This window comes from Triplophysa rosa, linkage group LG1 (assembly GCF_024868665.1).
Source record: "Triplophysa rosa linkage group LG1, Trosa_1v2, whole genome shotgun sequence".
NCBI classification, from domain to species: Eukaryota; Metazoa; Chordata; class Actinopteri; order Cypriniformes; family Nemacheilidae; genus Triplophysa; species Triplophysa rosa.
In genome coordinates, this window is record NC_079890.1 from 3,452,013 (window position 1) to 3,472,385 (window position 20,373).

Genomic DNA, 20,373 nt, shown 5'->3' on the forward strand with positions numbered 1-20,373 from the left:
ATATTAATGATTATCAATCAACACAATAATCAATTGAAGATCATTCTTGTAGCATGCGGAGCGTTACTATGGTCATCGACTGACGTGCATTCACACATGAGCACATACTATTCCCATTTACAAAGATTTTAACCATGGCTCATCCAATCAGATTTGAGATCTGGCACTGTCTGTTTCATAATGAGATTTGATCTCCGAGCGAGGAGCAGCTGTTTGCTGAAAATCATATTTTGTAATGTTGATGAGCAGATGAAGCTCCGGATCTTTAGGAAGGATGAGGATCAGACCTCGTGTGCAACTAAACAGTTCATACCCATAACATTCAGTTTCCATTGTTGTGTAAAAGTAGAGCTGGGTGATACAGTAAATAATCACAAAATATTCACAGGGATTTTAGGGCGTAGTTAATAATAAGACTATTTTAATGTTCTTTTAACTGCCTATTTTGTTTTTCTATAAACCATGTCTTTAGTTTCACAAGTCTTTTCTGATGACTCCAGAGTGTAAGAGTGTTAAGATGAGTGTTAAAAAATATCGGGCCTAACAGCTTTATAAATGTTTATTAATTTCAGTAAATCGCTTCAGCTGTTGCTTATTATCGTAAGTGAGGCATTTTCAAACATTTTGATGTTTGAACATTTAAAATCCAATGGCTCATTTACCGCTATATAAAACTCATCTGATATGCAGTCACAGGTGTGTGTATATTGCTTATTTTACGACAGCTTCATCCAAACAGAATTTATTGTGAAAACTGACATTAACAAATAAAACTTATTGTAGTCTGTTAGTGTGAGGTTTGTTCTTAAGTCTCGGTTAAAACTGCGGTGCGTCCTTCTGAAAACAGGAAGGACACTGAAGTCAGATGCTTAATCTCGCTAACCAGACAGACATACAGAACAAATATGACCAGAAGCAACATTCAGAGGATTTGAAGGGTGAGATGCAATTTGAGAAGACGCACAAAAGCAGCTAAACGGGCAGTTGTGGTCTAATGGTTAGAGAGTCGGACTCGTGACCAGAAGGTTGCCGGTTTGATTCCCAGGGCCGGCGGGTAACAACTGAGGTGTCCTTGAGCAAGGCACCTTACCCCTACTTGCTCCCCGGGCGCTGCAGTGATAGCTGCCCACTGCTCCGGGGGTACGTGTGTTCACTACTCTCTGGATGGGTTAAATGCAGAGGTCACATTTCGTTGCCTTGTACCTTCGTACATGTGCAATGACAATAAATTGAATCTATCTATCTAAACACAGACTGAAGTGGGCGTGCTCACAGTGATTGATCATTTGCGGTTATCTTGATGGATGAGTTCACCAGGTGTTTAACAGAAGGACAGAGAAATGTTTGTGAATAGTTTGAGTATGCGCACATGTTTCACACCTCTAGTGCATAAGAATCAATGATTCTAAAGTCAATCGAAGTTGACTCTTGGTTCATCTGTGCATTGTGCCAAATACTGCCTGCTTTTCCCATAGGATATCTTCATACAACAACAATGTAGTTTGCAACAATGTTTTTCTTTTGCGTTCTTGAAAAGGATTGTCAAAACAATCCTTGTGCGGTATCGCTATGAAAAAGATCCGTTTCAAAACTGTAAAACTCATTTTCACACCCAAATTTGCCATTGTTGTGTAAAGTAATAGCCAAAACACACAAGTTTTTTTAGGGGGGATGGTGTCATGTGTACGCCCCCAACGTCAATTCCTGACAGGGATGTCAAACGATTAATCGCGATTAATCGCATCCAGAATAAAAGTTTGTGTTTACAAAATATATGTCTGTGTACTATTCATTTTGTTTTCATAAACACAAAAACATACATATGTATAGGCCTATATATTTAGGAAATATTTTGATGTGTTTATTTATATTTACCAATAATTGAAATTTCATATAAACGTTTATTCATTTTTATATTTTACTTAAATGTATGCATTTATGTGATTGTGTTTATGAATACAAAATTAATATGCACACTACACGGACACATGTTACGTAAACACAAACGTTTATTCCGAATGCGATTAATCACGATTAATCGTTTGACAGCCCTAATTCCTGATGAATTCCTCATGATTCGCTCTAAATGTTTGTGAGTTTTTTATTTCAAAGTGGTCAAATGGATTGCACATTTCACATAGACATTGATATTCATTTCATTACCATACTCAACATATCTTAGTCGATTACTCAAAAATATAATTTTGTTTATAAAGAAAGTGCTATGAAATACTAATTTTTATACGAACGAAAACAGGGACTAAATCACTGAAGGACACCATGTTGCCGTTTTGCTGGTTTCTTGTAGGCTTTCCGACTCCGCTCCAGTATCCGACCTGACAGATGTAGTTTTGAAATAATGCAAATTTCCCCAAGAGTCCCCAGGGTTTTTCTTGATCTCTCCTAATGTAGCACAGAACAATGTCAGTGTCGTAGAATTCCACAAATATAGCCTACCATAAAAGTGTATCACTCACTGAATATTTCCACAGCACCTATTTATGCACTTCAAAAGAAACACTCCAAAACGACCATTTGTTATTTAATAAAAGAACAACACACATATAAAATCCACCTCATGGTGCAGTAGAAATGTTAGACAGGCCGGAGGGAGACGGCACATGAATTATGGATAAGGCTACAGAGTGGTGTGTAGCGCAAAGGCTCATGGGTAAAATTATTGAGTTGCACATCTTCTGTAAAGAGAGCCAGGTGTGGTTTTGCTTATGTATTTGTGTAAATATGTCAAGCTGCTCCATACCTCTCAGTGCCATCCCATAAACTCTCGGTTACTGTTAAAGTAATACACTTACATAATGTTGGAACAGAGTGAAAGCACATTTAGTGATCGTGACCTCATGTTAAAGGAACAGCTCAATCAAAAATAAAAAACATGTATGACTTTCTTTCTTCTGTGGAATGTGAAAATGGAGTCGTAACTTCAAAACACCAAGAACTGAGGTAAAAAAGTGGTCCATACAACTTCTTCAAAGTCATGTGTGAGACGCTGAAAGAATTCATTCACTAATAATCCTCACCTGCTGTGAATCGTTTCAAAATTCAATGTCATTGTCACATGTGTATAATGATATTTGGCACATGAACACGTGTCGCAGAAGATTCAACATCATTGGCAAAGACCGTCTGCCTCTCTCGTGTCCAGACGTGCCAGGTTTGAGTGTGCAGAAGTGTTTATGAGATTTGAGAGCTGTGGCAGATGGGAAGCTTATCGCTAGATATCAATTCAGATTTCAGTTCATCCTTCACACAAAAATGATGTGGAATATTGAACAGGTCATATGCAAGGTTATTTTAGTTTACTAAAATTAAAACATTTCTGTTCATTGAAATCAAATATTGACCTAAAAATTATTGGAAAAACTGAAGTAAAGGAAAAATTGAAATGTTGCCTCAGAAAAAAAGTATAATTAGTTTAAAGCACTAAAATTATAATAATAAATAGAAACTATAATAATAATCTTATATAGCAACATAATCAATTACAAAATGACAAAAGCATATAGCAGATTGGTAAAACTTTAACTAAAATTAACACAAAAATCTAAAAATATAAGCAAATTTAAAATATGAATAAAACTAAATGAAACTAAAATCAAAACTATAATAACTAGTCATATGGACTCCAGGGTCAGGAAATGAGAAACGAGACACATTATTTATTCTATTATATTTTTAAGTTTTTATATTTTATTTATTTCATCATAAATTATATTTATTTATTTATGAATTAGACACATAATTTATTAATTTATATTTACATTTTTTATATATTTTTTTATTATTTATTTTATTATAAATATTTATTTGTTATTTATTTATTTATTTAACTTTTAGTTTTTTACAAACAAATTTAAATCTTTTCTCAAATATGACAGTATATTTTATTTTATATACACCCGGAGGAAAATGTTATTTCTCTAAGCTTTAGGCGGTCTGATGGTGTTCTCGGTTGTGTTTCATCGATATACCAACGTAGTCTCAGATGTTTCTCCTAAAATTGCTTGTCGGAGAAATTAAAACATAAACAAATGAGGAAGTAATTGTTCAAATGCATGTATGGAGGTGTAAACTTAATGTAGATTGTAGAGGTAAAATAATCTGGATTTGGGTCAATTTGATGAGAAATGTTTAAATTCATATTGAGATCTTCAATGATATTGACTTTTGATCGCGGACTTGACAAATCTGAGCTCAGTTTGACACATTGTTGAGATCTCTACTGAAACTAATGACAGAGACATATTTGAGAGATTTCTGACTCTTTAATTCTCAGGAGAAATATCCGAGACGTAGATGAGACTTAAGCAAAAGTTTCTATATTTGCTCTCCATTGAATGTCATTGATGTCTTGCATGCAAACATGACCCCACAGTTTGTCCCCCTCGAACACTTTGCGAGCTGACATTAATTGCCTTTCTTTCCGAGCTCAGCCATCTCTCGCATTACCTCATCGATTTCTCCTGTTACCCAAACCTCACAAGAGTTGGAAGGGGGAAGGACTCGTGCTTGCAGCAGATGCTGCGTTTGTCTAAACCTCACAAAAGCTTTTTTCCCTCTGTTTTCTTAAGTATGTTCCTGAAGCCCTGAGGGAGCCCGCCCGTGACCCTCACCTCTTGGGTTTCCATTGCCGCTGCGTATGGATCGCTCTCGACTGTCTCTCTCTCTCTAGTGATTCATTAGATGCAGAAGAGAGCGCGCTGAGACAATCAACGGCTAATGCGTTTCCCAGAGCTCCTGCTCAACAATCCCCTCATCTTTTCTTATTCGTGTTTATTTTTCTGCTCTTCATGAGCATTTAGAGAGTTGAGCAGTGGTCCCGCTGTAAACGGCTCGGATGCGAGGATATTAACGGGCTGTCGGGTAGCGAGAGTCTCGCTTCTCTGCGCGGAGGTGGTGTTTCCCCATGGGTCCGTGGCAGGGCGGTGGGCCCCGCTGGCAGGTGCCCGATATGGGCCGCATAATATGCCTGGAAGTAAGAGGCTAAATGTCAGCTGATGTGTGCCAGACTGCGGGGGAGGGGATCCAGGGATGTTGGACTCACTTGTTTTGAGAGTGAGTCAATTCGTGTACATGCATCTCGGTAAAAAAAATGGACTTTAAAGGTGTTTTATTGTATGGATGGTATATTGCGTAGGCTGTGTGCCATTTTGAAAAAGGAGTTCGCTGCACTGGCAACAAAAAGTAGCAAAAAGTCACAGATGGTATACAGTATATATATATTTAGTTAGTACTACATTTGTGACATCACAACACATTGTTTCACACACAAAAATATTAGTGTTTTAAGTATGCAACAAATCAGCTACAAAATGTCAAAAGCTACACTTTGTTGAAAATAGTTAAGCTACTTTCACGCTACTGCAGAACATACAAAATTAAGATTACCTGTGGCTAACAACATTTTATTTGTCAGAGAGAGTAATGAAGCTAAATGAAAAAACAGTCGAGGACCAGTGTTGGTTAAGTTACTCTGAAAAAGTAATTAATTACTAGTTACTAATTACATATTCAATAGTGTAATTAGATTACTGTACAAATTACTCTCTCCAAAAAGTATTTAGTTACTTATTACTAATTACTTTCTATATCCGACATCAACCTGGATTAGTTAAGTGATTGAAGGATAGACATGAAACGGCTCTTTTAATTCATTCAAATAAATAATATTAAACTACATAAAGTACTCTTATTAACTGACCAAAGTATTACAATTGTGAAAATTATACATTAAAGCACGAATTTTAAAGTTAGACTTTGAATTTTGATGTCAGTTCCACTATTGCACACATATATTACACAAAGTATTTAGTTTGATTACATTAGAAGTAACTGTAATTAAATTAAAGAAAAAACAAGAGTAATCCCTTACTTTACTTTTTCAAGGGAAAAGTAATTAAATTACAGTAACTAATTACTTAGTAACTAGTTACACCCAACACTGTCGAGGACTTTGCATGAAGTCTTTTGCTGTGTTCACACCAAACGCGAAGCAGCTCTTTATTACGGGAAAAGTTCGTTATTTTCGCGCAAGTGACAAAAACATTGCCCGACGGGGAGTGTCTTCACGCGTCCGGACCTTTCAAACAGTATGTGTCAAATGATATGATACAGTTAAGATTAGCTGTAGCTAACAACATTTTATTTGTCGGAGAGAGTAATGAAGCTAAATGAAAAACAAGTCGAGGACTTTCCATGAAGTCTTTTGCTGTGTTCACACCAAACGCAAAGCATTTGCACTTTATTACTCGCGGGAAAAGTTAGTTATTTCCAAGTGACAAAAACATTGCGCGACGGGGAGAGTCTTTACGCGTCCGGACGTGTCAATCAGTAGGTGTCAATGAGCTCTTCGCGTAAATTTCTCGCTCGAGTTTTTTCAACTTGCGCGGAAGCCCCGCCCGATTCGTGTCGCCCTGCGCTAGTTCGCAAATCGCTTTAATTCGCGTTTGGTGTGAACGCAGAATTACTGAAGTGTTCGATGTGTTGATGTAATTCCACTAAGATAGGAAGTTAGGGCGGGACATATTGAGTGGCCCCTCCCCTTTTAAAATAAAAGAAGGTTTAGTTTACCTCACAACTTAAAATTCGATGAGCAGCTGAGGTGAAGATTGCTGCCATGAAAATAGTTGATCCATATCGGCGGATATGCTTATATTTGTGAATTGTGCCATTCATCTTGGACTATATCTAGTTTATAGATGTCCTTAAAGGGATAGTTAACCTAAATATGAAAATTCTGTCATTTATTTACCCTGATGTCATTCCAAACATGTATGACTTTCTTTCTTCTACAAAGCACGAAAGAAGATATTTTGAAGAACGCTGATAACCAAACAACATTTGACCCCCATTGACCAATGATATGAACCCAAAACCACTGAAACATTTCTTAAAATGTCTTCTTTTGTGTTCCACTGAAGAAAGAGTCACATGCAGGTTTTGAACAACCAGAGCCTGTTTTTTTCTCTTACAACCAACTACGAACCATAATGCTTCTCCATTCCACCGGATAACATCATAAACCCACCGCAAAGTTGCAGCGCAGCAGGTTTGTGTGGACCAGATGACTTCATTGCCTCGTGGAGATGCCATTTTAACGGCCCGGGGCTCTCGGAGGCTCGTGAGATCACTGAATCTCTCCAGGAGCTGTAAAGCCACATTACCAGCAGACTCGATTTGTCATAAAAATAAGCCGTTTCCTTTAGCAGTCATGTGTTTTCTCTGGCAGTGCCATTATAGCCTTGGCCGTCTGCCCGTGCTCATTTAAAGCTCCTTGTTGTGTAAGCCGTCCCTTTAGCGATTGAACAGAGACGCCGATAGCAGGACGACACGCTCCAGACTTATCATTGCACACGTATGTACGCCGACATGTGAGCAGAACACTTGCATGTAGACCAGAAGTTCTTCAGTGGTTGCAGCTTTCTAACCAGAATCATGTTTATGTGAGTTTACGTGATGCATTTGGCAAACACGCCACTAAAAACTTCATCTGAAATGTAATTGGGTTCAGATTCAAAAATGGTGGATCAATAAATAATATGATTATTATTTATTTGGGTAAACATTTCTATATAAATGTTCTCCTATAGTGTAACTCGTGTATGTATAGAGAAAGCCAAATCAATTCAAAACTCACCCTTGTCATAAAACATAATAAGCGAGTGAAGAAAGAACCGTTTCGCTGTTTTATGGGAACGTTAATGACTTCCATGCCATTACAAATAAAAACATACTTCCAATGTCTGCACAAGCTGTGTATGTCATTTTGAGCATGAAATATGTTGTGGAGGTTTAACATGTTTTGACTGGCTCGGACAGTTGAGTTCAGCCATGTCAACTGTTCATGTCCTGTTAACACTCGGTTAATAATAATAATATAACATGTTTATATAATTCATTAGAATGTTCATCTGTCAGCTCGTTATCATTGAGCTCATTTGTCTTAAATGTCCCGAGACGTGTGTGTTTTTTACATTAGCGTTTCTAGTTTTCCTTATCCGCTCTCGTAGTCATCATTTGAACCGTCATTAAGTAAATCACACGCGGAATCATGAGTGCTGCTTTTCTCAGACTCAAGTGAGTCTTTATTCTTGACTGTCGAAAGGAGACTTCAATGATATTCATAATTGAACCTGGATTTTAGTGTAAGACGCGATCCGTGCTCGACAGCCAGACTTCACAGTGGTTTCCTTTTTAATAGATTTGATCTTTTCTGTTTTATTCTCTTATAATGCATTTATACTTGAGTGAGGCTAACGAGGGAAGCGTGTGTGCATTTAGCAGCTTTTAGGAATTACTTCACAGTTTGACAGTGTGTGTACTGTATATAAAATCTTAAATTCCTCAAAATACACATTGAGTTATGTAAACGTAATATCTGTTTTGCTTAAACGTTTCTGTCATTTAACATTTTACTAATTCATTTTCTAAGTAAACGTAGAACCCTCTTATACTGTAGATTTTATTGACTAAATTTAGTGTATTTTGGGCTTAGATTTGATTCATTTCACATTAAATAGTAATTTATGTAAAAGTTACTTTTACATATTGTATAAAAACTCTTTATGTCAAGTTAACAATTTTGACAACATTGTAGCTAGATTTGGTGTCTTTTCAGAACCCTTAAGCGACTTTTTGTTGTATTTATAAAGCTCCTGGCCAAGTTTTTGGACAAATGTTAGCTTCTTATGCTGCATTCACACCAAACCTAAATTAAGCGATTTTGCGAGAGTAAATTACAAACAAAGTCGATGCAAAGATGTGACGCGAACGCCGGGCGATGCGAATGATGCGAGTCTTCCATTCAACTCGAGCAAGAAATTTGCGCGAAGAGCTCATTGACACCTAGCCTACTGTTTGACACGTCCGTCCGTGTGAAGACTTCTCGCCACGTGATGTTTTCCGAGTCACGCGCGCGGAAATAACAAACTATTCCCGCAAGTAATAAAGAGCGAGGAACGCGATGCTTCGCTTTTGGTGTGAACCCAGCATTAAATTGTAGCGCTATACCCCCCCCATGAAAAAGTGGCTAATGCAAACGTGATGGCCTCATTGATATGCTTTATTAAAATGCATTGAAAATAGTTGGAAATGCTGAAAACTAAATGCGAATTTTAAAAATATACAAAATAATTACATTTTTGATGGTGTGTCATTCACCACGTGTTATGTTTTCAAACATTCTTCTCTTCTGCTATTGGTTGGCCAAACAGGAAGTCCTAATGTTATTGGCTATGCCAGTGTTAGAAGACTGTACAGCTTGGAATGCTCAAACAAACGGAAGCATTTTTTTACAGCTATAAATGCATAACATATAAATATCACGAGAAAGGATATTTACATAATAAACCTACAAATTAAATATAGCTTTTTTTCATTCCGTCTGCAACCTTTAGTGATTTCAAAGCATGCAGCCATTGCTGATAAATAATCAAATCTCCCTGCTGTCTTGTGTAGTCATGACCTGACTGTATTTCATCATATCAGTCACGTTATACATCAGCAAAGACGTGAGTGCATTTATAATCAAGACTGATGTGTAAAATGCATGCAAACAATAGTTCCAGATTATAGAGCTTTTATTATACTTCTAGTTCAACTCACGAACGTTATACATTTCATTGGTGTGGATAATGACCGCGGAGATGTCAAAAATGTTTTAGGCCAAATGAATAAAATATGCCATGTTGCAATCCCTCCTGTCTATCTAAAATTGAAGCCATTTGAGGTATTTTACAGTCATCGTGTCAGCCATTCCAGCGTCAGCGCTGCTATCCCAAAATTAAATCTGTTACCAAACGCTGCAGGGAAAGTCAAATCTTATTTGGATTTTCCTCCAGAACTTCGTTTTCCGAGCTTTACGAGTCCAGAGGTGGGGCGCCGATCGGTATCGCACGCCAATGGCTTGGTTTTTTGAGCCATTCCCTTTCGGCCTGGCTTTTTGTACCTTTCCCCTTTAAATTGAATTTTCAAGCCATTCGCTCTGATTCGATTTGGAACGTTAAGCGGGCCGTGGGCACTTCCATTCTTCTCCCCCTGTAGCGAGAACCTCCCGCTTAGCCTTTAATCTGTAATCAATTTGTTTGCGGTGTGCGCGACGCTCCTCGCGTGTGTATGTTTCACAGTGGTAATTGTGGCACGGAGGTCGCCGAGCTCCAGATTAATGCACGCTAGAATTAAACAAACTAGACTCACGGACCAATTATGTAGGCAGAGAAAACGAGAGGGGAGCCTTTATTTCCATCCGACTCAACATCTACTTTGTCGTTCACCTCCTATTCAGTCTTTTCCTTCTTATTTGTCTCGGATTTGAACATACATCCCCCTCCCCGTCCTTTCTTTTATTTATTCTCACTTTTTCTGCCTTTTTTCAGGAGGGCCAATTCCATTTGTACGCCCACACGTTCGTATCCCATGAATCCCCTCGGCGGCACAGAGTGTTTGGTACTGAGAGAGTGGCTGCATTAGTCACATTTGCACATCCTTACTAAGAGACGTCTGTACATTTTAAAGGAGTGAATGACTGGTGACCAGCCGTAACCTCTCTTAACTTTTGTTTTCAAAGCTTCAGCTTCAGACTTTAATTGACTAATCTATATCTGTCTGTCTGTCTATTCATCTATCTGTCCACCACTCTGTCCATCTAACCAGTCTGTCTATCTGTCTGTCTGTTCATTTATCTGTCCATCTCCATCTAACCATCCAGTCTGTCTATTGTTGTGTGTGTGTGTGTCTGTCCACCACTTCGTCCATCTAACCTGTCTGTCTCTGTCTGTCTGTCTGTCTGTTCATTTATCTGTCCATCTCCATCTAACCATCCAGTCTGTCTATTGTTGTGTGTGTGTGTGTCTGTCCACCACTTCGTCCATCTAACCTGTCTGTCTCTGTCTGTCTGTCTGTCTATCTGTTCATTTATGTGTCCATCACTCCATCCATCTAACCATCCAGTCTGTCTATCTGTGTGTGTGTGTGTGTGTGTGTGTGTCCACAACTTCGTCCATCTAACCTGTCTGTCTGTCTATTAATCTATCTGTCCACCACTCCATCCATCAAACCATCCAGTCTGCTATCTGTCTGTCTGTATGTCTATTGATCTGTCTGTATTTCTATCTATCTATCTATCTATCTATCTATCTATCTATCTATCTATCTATCTATCTATCTATCTATCTGTCTGTCTGTCTGTCTGTCTGTCTGTCTGTCTGTCTGTCTGTCTGTCTGTCTGTCTGTCTGTCTGTCTGTCTGTCTGTCTGTCTGTCTGTCTGTCTGTCTGTCTGTCTGTCTGTCTGTCTGTCTGTCTGTCTGTCTGTCTGTGTATCTGTCCATCAATCCGTCCATCTAACCATCCAGTCTGTCTATCTATCTGTCTGTCTGTCTGTCTTACTGTCTGTCTGTCAATTCATTTAGCTTTCCATCACTCCATCCATCTAACCATCCAGTCTGTTTATCTATCTATCTGTCTGTCCGTCTGTCTGTCTTACTGTCTGTCCGTCAATTCATTTAGCTTTCCATCACTCCATCCATCTAACCATCCAGTTTGTCTGTCTTACTGTCTGTCTGTCTATTCATCTATCTGTCCATCACTCCGTCCATCTAACCATCCTGTCTTCTTGTCTGTCTGTCTGACTATTCATCTATTTGTCCATCAGTCCATCCATCTAACCATCCAGTCTGTCTATCTATCTCTCTGTCTGTCTGTCTGTCTGTATGTATGTACAGTATGTCTGTCTGCCTGTCTGTCTTTCTGTCGTCTATTTGTCCATCCATCCGTCCAACTATCTATCATTCCACCCAGTCTGTCTGTCTGTCTAACCTTCTATCTGTCTATAATGCATGTATACCCACATTGTGATGTGTTTTTGTGCTGTGCCGAAGAGGCTTGGTACAATAAAAGAAATAAAAATAAAATTATTTGCTGCTATGATATTGCTGGTATCAAACTGAGAGAGATTGATGAGGTTTCTCTGGCAAACAGCACTCGAAGCACTTATAACTCACTTCAGTGAATGTGTTCATGATGCAGCACTGAAGAATAAACTACACCCTGCAGAGAGACAGAGAGAGAGACAGACGGGGACAGTGTTTGTTTCCACCTTGGTGTGTCCCACAGTTCCATGTGTTTGTCACCTGTAATCAGATGTCCTATCTTGTACATTTAGGTCACACACTTAAAAATGTATGAAGTTCACTCTATTGGATGTAACAAAATACAAAACCATATTGCATCTGCAAGAAGCAAATAATACTGGACCTATTCTTATTGATCATTTCTCTGTTTGTATCACATTGTACTTGTGAGCTATACAACCAGGATACCAGGATATGTAGCAATATGTTATGTCTTCTTATTAAGTCTGATTGTTAAAAGAATGGCTGTATAACATGTGTAACATTGCCCTCGTGTAGTATATAAACCTTTATAAAAGTTTATATCAGGCTAGTGGCATCCATTACAGAGGGTTTCCTTTTCTATACCCCCACTAAAACAATTTCCATCTGGCCGGACTCAAGCAAGACAGCCTTACAATTACCACACTCCAATTCACAAGAGAGAGAGAGAGAGAGAGAGAGAGAGAGAGATCAACTCCACCATCTCAAACAGAAAACACACCTGCACTCGCACAGAGAGAGAGAAATATACATGTCTCACTGATGGATCTGGCTCGTCCACCCACACAAACTCTTCAAACACTCGGTCGAACAGCACACAGAGAGAGTGAACGAATCAAAAATGAGCTATAGACGTTCCCGCTCACGTCTGGAGATTTTTCTGGACCGAGGCAACTCCCCCACACCATCTTACCCGGAGCTTATAAAAGACCAGGGATGTTTATGCGTCTGACTGCGCTCTCTTTCTCTCGACAGCCGTTCTTTGCTTTTAAAACCATTAACCCTGCCAGCTAATGTCATGATGGATTTCATAAGCCAACGCTCTTAGGGCTGCCAGTCCAGACATCAGACACAAGCTGACAAAAGCTCCTATAGCTTGAGCAAGAAGAGTAGGAACATAAACACCATCCTTGAAAACAGCTCATAAAATTCCACACTGTAGAAACATGGAAATAAGATTCTCTTTAATCATAAACATTTATATATGTTAAAATGTAAGCCTGATGATTCAGTGTTTACAATATAAGCCGTAGATCTCAGAATGATATTGAACTTTGATCTTTTATCTCTGGATGAACATCTCTGCTACATCATGTTTCAAAACGATATTGTATGAAGGGAACATGAATGTAGGTTGATGATGTGATTTTTTTCTCATCAAAATCTATTTACAAAAACAAGATATTAATACGCATGATTTTTAGTAATATTGATGTATGTTGTATTTAATACATAATCAATTCAAAATCAGGTGGGGTTTGCAATAACACCATGTGCATATTAAGCTATCAGGGAACATTTTCAGAATGTTTTCTAAAGGCTCAAAGTTATTAAAAATGTTTCTGCAGTAATGTTAGAAGAACGTTTTATCAACATTATATTGTTAAACATTGGTATAATACACTGGTATAAAAACGTTGTTCTTACATTGTTTTAATGTTTAAAACATTCAGAAAAAACAATTTCATAATTTAATGTCAACGTTAGCAAAACGTTCATATAACATTTCTGATTTTGTTGGCATAGTACTCTGTATATATTTTCCATAATTTCTCCATAATTGTTTAATATATTTGATCATTTTTAAGTTTCATGCAGGTGTGCAGAACAAGATGTGCCCATGATGATGTACACACACCATGTTGAATTTTTCCTGCATCCATATTTGACCTTTAACGTACAAACGACAACCACGGAAATGATCTACTCAGGTTTTGGTACCTACCCTACACTTGATAAGAGACACCCAGCTAATAATAAACAAACCCCACTTTGTTTATTTTTTGACTGTGATTTATGATGGCTTACGTGTTTCCGTGGCCTGGTTGCACACTTCAGACTCTCAGCAGATGCAGTATGTGTTCGGGTATTGTTTCAGGAATACTGTGCATATTCACACATACTGTTTACTTGTTGTACTATTTTTGTATTGTACTTGGTAGAGCTATGCATTTACAAACATGGGGCTTTTTTAAAAGCATTTTGTTCAGATCAAATGGAGAAAGTCCAAACAAGCAGTTTGATATTTATGGTTCGAGAATATGTAAGCATAATTAATAGCATTCAAGTACGCGAGGATAGTGTTTTACACTTTTTTATGGTTACAGTGGTTGATTTTGTTCAAAATCTTTCTAGAAAATTTAAAAAATGTATGAACCCAACATGAACGTAAAGATTACTAAATGCGTATCTAAAACGAAGACAGATCTTTTTAAAATCTCAGACATCCTTATTTGTCATTGATTTGTCATATAAAAGAAACGATGCTATTCTGGGATGTTGTTTTGTCTGGGCACAGACAGCTGGTCAGGCTGATCTGATGAAAGGAGTGGCAGAGCACCTGATGCCCACTGCCCGCCTCTGCCAAAAGAGACAAATGTCCACCCTTTGACCCCGGGAGAGATAACCCAATGAACTTTTACAGCGTGTTGAGTTTCACCCTACACTTTAAAATATTTCAAATAAGTTCTGTTATGTCTAAAGGACCCACTAATAAATATACAACAATATACAATCATAAAAACTACATTTCAATTATATAAGTAGCTTTGTGCATTAAAAATACACTGTAATAAAACTTAATTTTACAGATTTTTTCTGTTCTTTTTTTTTTTTTTTACAGTTTTTCCACATGTAATGTTAAAAAACCTGTAATTTATGGAATTTTATTTTTTTTACAGATTTTTCATGTATTTTTAAAAATACGGTCAAAAAATATAAAAATACAGAAAAGACTGCAAATTTACAAGAAAAATGGTGAAAACATGTAATTTTATTGAATCGATTTTTGGAAGTTCTTGGTGTTACATTATAGGTTCTTCAGATCAACATATTGGTATTAGGGTTTGTTCAGAAGAGGTTGTTAACAATGCTAAACGCACATACTAAAAACACACAATAAAATAAAACTTTAAAATCAGAAAAAAAATGTAAATATTAATAAAAAAATATATAGATTATATAAAATATATAATATATATACATTTCAAATTCAGTTTGATTCTGTAAATACTTCTGCTTTATTTTAGAACCTGGTTGGGTTGTAACTTGAGAACCAGAGAACCACAGTTTTAACGCACCAACACAGCGAAGATTTTCTAAAGAACGAGAACATTTAAAGTTCTTTGTTGAAAGTTAACAGGTTTCTGGGATGAGTTTGCAAAAGCCTGTTTGATCGAACGCAAGCTTTGTTTGTTGAAGCACAGATGGAAGAGTTGAGAGAGAATGAGAGTTTAAGGAGAACTGATGGACGTGATGTGAAATGGTGCTAACTCATCCCTCTACCTTCCATCTCCGTCCTCTCTCTTTCATCAGGGTCTTGGTGTGTTTCGTGCCTGTGAGCTCTTCATTATGCTGCGAGGTGTTGTTGTGTTGTCTGGAGATATTGATCTGACCGTGACAAAGGGACTTTTTAAAGGGCCGCTTTGACTGCGAACTCTGTGAGTGACAATTTCATTACGTTTCTTTGCCGTCGGCTTCGAACGTTCCAAACTGCGTCTCTTACAACTCGTACAGTAACCTCCAAAGTCTGGCTGTCAGTGGGCGTACGGCGAATACAGACACCCCAGCTGGTGCCAAGTGGATGTTTCTGCCAGAGAGCGTCCAACTTTTTAGTGCCTCTATGCAAATGATGTGATTTGTCTGACGAGCAAAAGCCAATTTTTGGATTGCAAAATTAACTTTCAGTCATCCAATTCAGCTTCACGTTAATGATTGTTTTTATCCTTCACGGTGCGAAAAGAACACAAAACAAGGGCATTATAAAGCAAGTACAACGGATAGAAACCCAGCTTTTGTTTTTGTTTGGTGTGCATTGTTCTGGCAGACTGCTTTTAAACAAAGGGGTTACAAAATGTGTTGCTTTTTGTTGCCTTGTCATAGTCATTTTGTTGTGTGTATATGCAGACTCGTTTACTACAAATTTTGGTAAATTTAGTGGGTCATCTAACAGAAAGTTTCCATGCATGGGAACCGTATTTTTATATTATCTTAATATAATTTTTTTTCTCATTCTGGATGATTGGGTTTAAATAGAAATGACAAACCAACGAACAAACATGGACATAAACCCTAAAAATAAGACACTCTCTATGGACAAGTATAAAAATGTAAACCTATAAAAGCCCAAATCTAATGTAAAAGGTGTGCTGTGTTCAATATTTACTGTCCTACTTTGCTCCAGTCAATGTCAAAAACGACATCTTTGCCATTACTTTGAATATCGTGTACAATATTATGCAGTCATTTATGCACTGAAGCATTAGCGTGGCCTTTTCTTTAACTATTACCTCAATGCCACATGTTTTTATCTGTTTGAAACAATAACGACGACATTTTACAATGACAGGGAGGTTAGTGGAGAATTGTCACCCTCCAACATTTGTGTCCATTTCATAACATGTCTGATTCATGAGTACCACTTCAAAGCCAAACACCTGTAATGCAGTGGTTCTCAAACTGGGCGCTGTGGCCCCCTGGGGGGCCCCACGATGGATATTTATGATAAATTTCAATATTTCGTAAAATGCCACAAAATCTGTGGCCCCTCTGGATCCATCGTGGGGCCCCCCAGGGGCCACAGATTTTGTGGCATTTTACGAAATATTGAAATTTATCATAAATTTTGTGCAATCAAACAGCAGAAAAATAAGCCAACCAACCAAAAGAATTGATGTTCCAGCATTGTATAACTGAATATGTCACATATTACATTGCAAGACAAAGCAAAGCAAAACGAAACAGCACAGGACAGCAAACACAAGGGCATTAAATAGGGGAACTAACAAGGGATAATTAAAAAAGTTAGGTGTGGGTAATGAAACAATGATGGGAAGCTAGACGAGGAAACTAGGGGGCGGGGTCAAGAGATGAGACAGGAGGACACATGGCCATCATAAACAAACAATGACCATGCGGCTCCACACAAAACACGTGGGGCTGTCATGACCCTGCCACAAGACTAGAAAAGCATGACAAGGTGAGGCAGGATCATGACAGTGATGTTAAATTTGTGGTTAATTTGTGTTTAAGACAGTTCTTGAATAGAGACAGCCAGAATCAAATCCGTTCACATTGTACAAATCCACATGCAATAACCAATTCGTAAAATAGTAAGGAATTCCAGTGAGATCTGGGTGAACATTTGGTGCCGGTAGCTGTTCACAATGAATACAACTCGAATTTGATCAATTTATGTTTTTAACATTTTTTACTTTCACGTACAGTTAAAATCGCCAGTGTTCAAAAAGGTCAAATGAACACTCGCAGTGTATATAATCCACACTCTCAACGTGTGGATATATATACACTGTCAGAGTTAATTTAACATTTTGGAACACTGGCGATTTTGCTGTGTGGTCAATGTTTTAATTCATTAAAGATCTCATGAAAATTGTTTAAAATGTTTGTATTATGTAAATATATTTGAATGGATTTACTGTGTATAAAATAATACCACGAAAATAATACAACTAAAAGCAACCAAAAAATGAATTAATACATGTTTATTATCTATCTGTCGTGATATCAGCTTTTGCTCCCACAAGTGTGTCAGCAACATGACTAATAACAAAACGCTACATTTGGCAGACTTGTTTCTCTTTTGAAGCCGAGCCAGATTCATGAGTCAGTTTTCCTACTTTATTCATTTTTGACCAGTGGGCACCAAAATATAAAGACTGAGGATTGCATTTCACTTTACAGTTTATATTTATACAGCAAATAAGAATCCACCTTCAACTAAAAAACGGATTCATGCTTCATATTTTGGTAACCTTAGGTCTCATCAGTCAAGCCCATGAAGATAAATAAAAATGACATTTTTAGTTTTAAAAGAAGGTGATGGAGTTGGAGTAAGTTATTTTCCTCAGCTGCCGGGCTGTGGTCTATATAATGACTTTGATTCGGACGGTCTGGGATCAGGGGCGCAACTGTGACCCGTTTTTCCTGCTTTTTTAATGACGCTGAACAATTTGGGCATCCAGGAGAGCAAATCCACCCAGACCTGCTGAACTGCGGCAATCGTGTTAGGCGCCCCCTTCTGGTGTCCGTGCGTACTGCGACCTTCTCGTGAACAGCTGCACGTCAAACAGTAAACATCCTGCAGCACCATTTAACCTGACATTTCTGGAGCGAACCTTGTGATAGTATTCACATCATGAATGTGTGCGTGCAAGTGTGTGGGAAACTAAATTCAGATCTGCTGAATCGACAAAACAAAAGATGGGCGAGAGGCTTTGCTGGATTTGATTTAAAGATCATTCCCTCATCGGGACTGTATGGGAGCCAGTCACTGTGATCAGATAGCAGAGCGCTAAAGAAATAACCACAAGTTGAGAACAGGGCCTGCATTCAGAGAGAGCTCTACCTCTGCGCAGGACTGCTCTACTGCGCTGCGCGGGCGCGCGCGAGAGAGAGGCAGTCGCTCTTTACGGCCTGGCCGTCTTCCAAGCGGCAATCAATGCAGTCTGGAGTCAACTTCAAATCTGATTCCCGTTTGTCCACCTCAAGACACTCCCTAAAAACACAGTAACTTTCCTTTTATCCCGGGTGAGCGCATAATATTCTGTTTCGCTCCTTAAATGAATCCAGCTGACGCGAAAATTGAGCGGTTGACCCAATTCTGTGTAAAAACACGTATACAACGTGTTATTGTTTACATGATAAATCTGAGAAAGGCACCACGACGTTCAGCTCGCAATAGATTTGTTTATTGTGCGTTAACGGAAAGTTGACACTCCCAACAAAGCTGCGGGAGCGCGAGCCATGAACTTTGCCCCACTGACAGACATTACTTTTTCCGAAACGCTGAAGGGGTTTTCCGCACTTCAGGAGTGAAAATTGTCCTGGATTCATTTATTTTGAACTGCAAAGACATAATTAATTATGGTGTGAAGGTCTAAGTGTTGCCGTTGGAAGGATTTCACCCAGAAACGAAAGTTCAGTCGTCATTTACTCACTTGTGTTTTTCCAAACCTGTCTGTTGTTTTCTCTGCGAAACACCGGAAAGAGATTTCTGGCAAAATGCTGAGAGCACCAGTCACTACTCTTTTATTTATTATTGTTTTAATATTTTCAATTTGAAGAAGGTGACTTTGACACATTCGTTATACTGTTAACATGTTAACATGATGTCTTAAAGGGACAGTTGATACAAAAATAAACGTTGTGTCATCATTCATTCGCTCTGATGTAGTTGACTGATGACTCTGTGAAACACAAAAGTAGATATTTTGAGAAATGTCTCAGTGGTTTTGTTCATAGAACGGAAGTCAATGGGGTCCAAAGTTGGTTGAAAATTTTGGACAGAATTTTCTTTTTCAGGCGAACAATCCCCTTTAAGGTGGTTTAACCAAGTTTTTTTTACCAAACTTGTGTGTTTGTAAAAAAAATGATCTGGGTGCCATTTGTCCCCAACAGCCCCAGTGATGAGGATTCTTACGTCACTTCCATCTTGCTGCTTCATTTAAAGCGATTACTCAGGCCTGACATAGCCGGCCTTTACTCATAAACTGACAAAGCCTTGCGGCAGTTTTCCTCAAACCCCTCGTCTCCCCTGTTGTTTGTGGTTGAGTTGGATCCTTTTGTAACCAATCCCATCCCATCTCATCCCGGGCACCAGAAATTGGCACGGCTGGGATTTTACCCACTGACCTCCCTGCAAAAGCAGCGCACCTTAGCTTTGCTCATTACCGGCACAATTCACGGCCGCTGGACCGCCGCTCATTTCCATCGGCGACCATTTCCTTCGCTGAACTTATTCACGTAACACGTTCAAAACCGACGCAGCACGACAAAGGTAACCGCTGATACACACTCGTAAATATCGACCGAGCCTGTGCTTTTTCGCACCTATTGTTTATTATTTAAGCGACAGGCACGGGCTTCCCCTATTCTCGCCATTTGACAAGCTGAGAATAGTCAGACGCGGTTATTCAGAGAGGCTTATACAGCATCCGAAGTGTTCTGACGGCGGGAGGGGCAGAGCACGGAGGCAGCGTGGATTAGGAGGGCCCGGGTGGGAAGGGGGAGGGAGTGGTGCATTGTGGGGGAGCAGCCCCAGCTGTCCTGCCGCTGCGCTCGGCTTTGCTGCATGCTTCTTCTCCAGCCGTCTGGCAGGCAGCCAATGGGAGGAGGCGAATCAGTGGCACTCGAGTTCAGTGTGTCAGTCTGCGAAGGGATGGGCTAATACAAACACACACTCTGCACCACTGCAGCACTGCCCTACTTTACCTTTCCCACTACCTC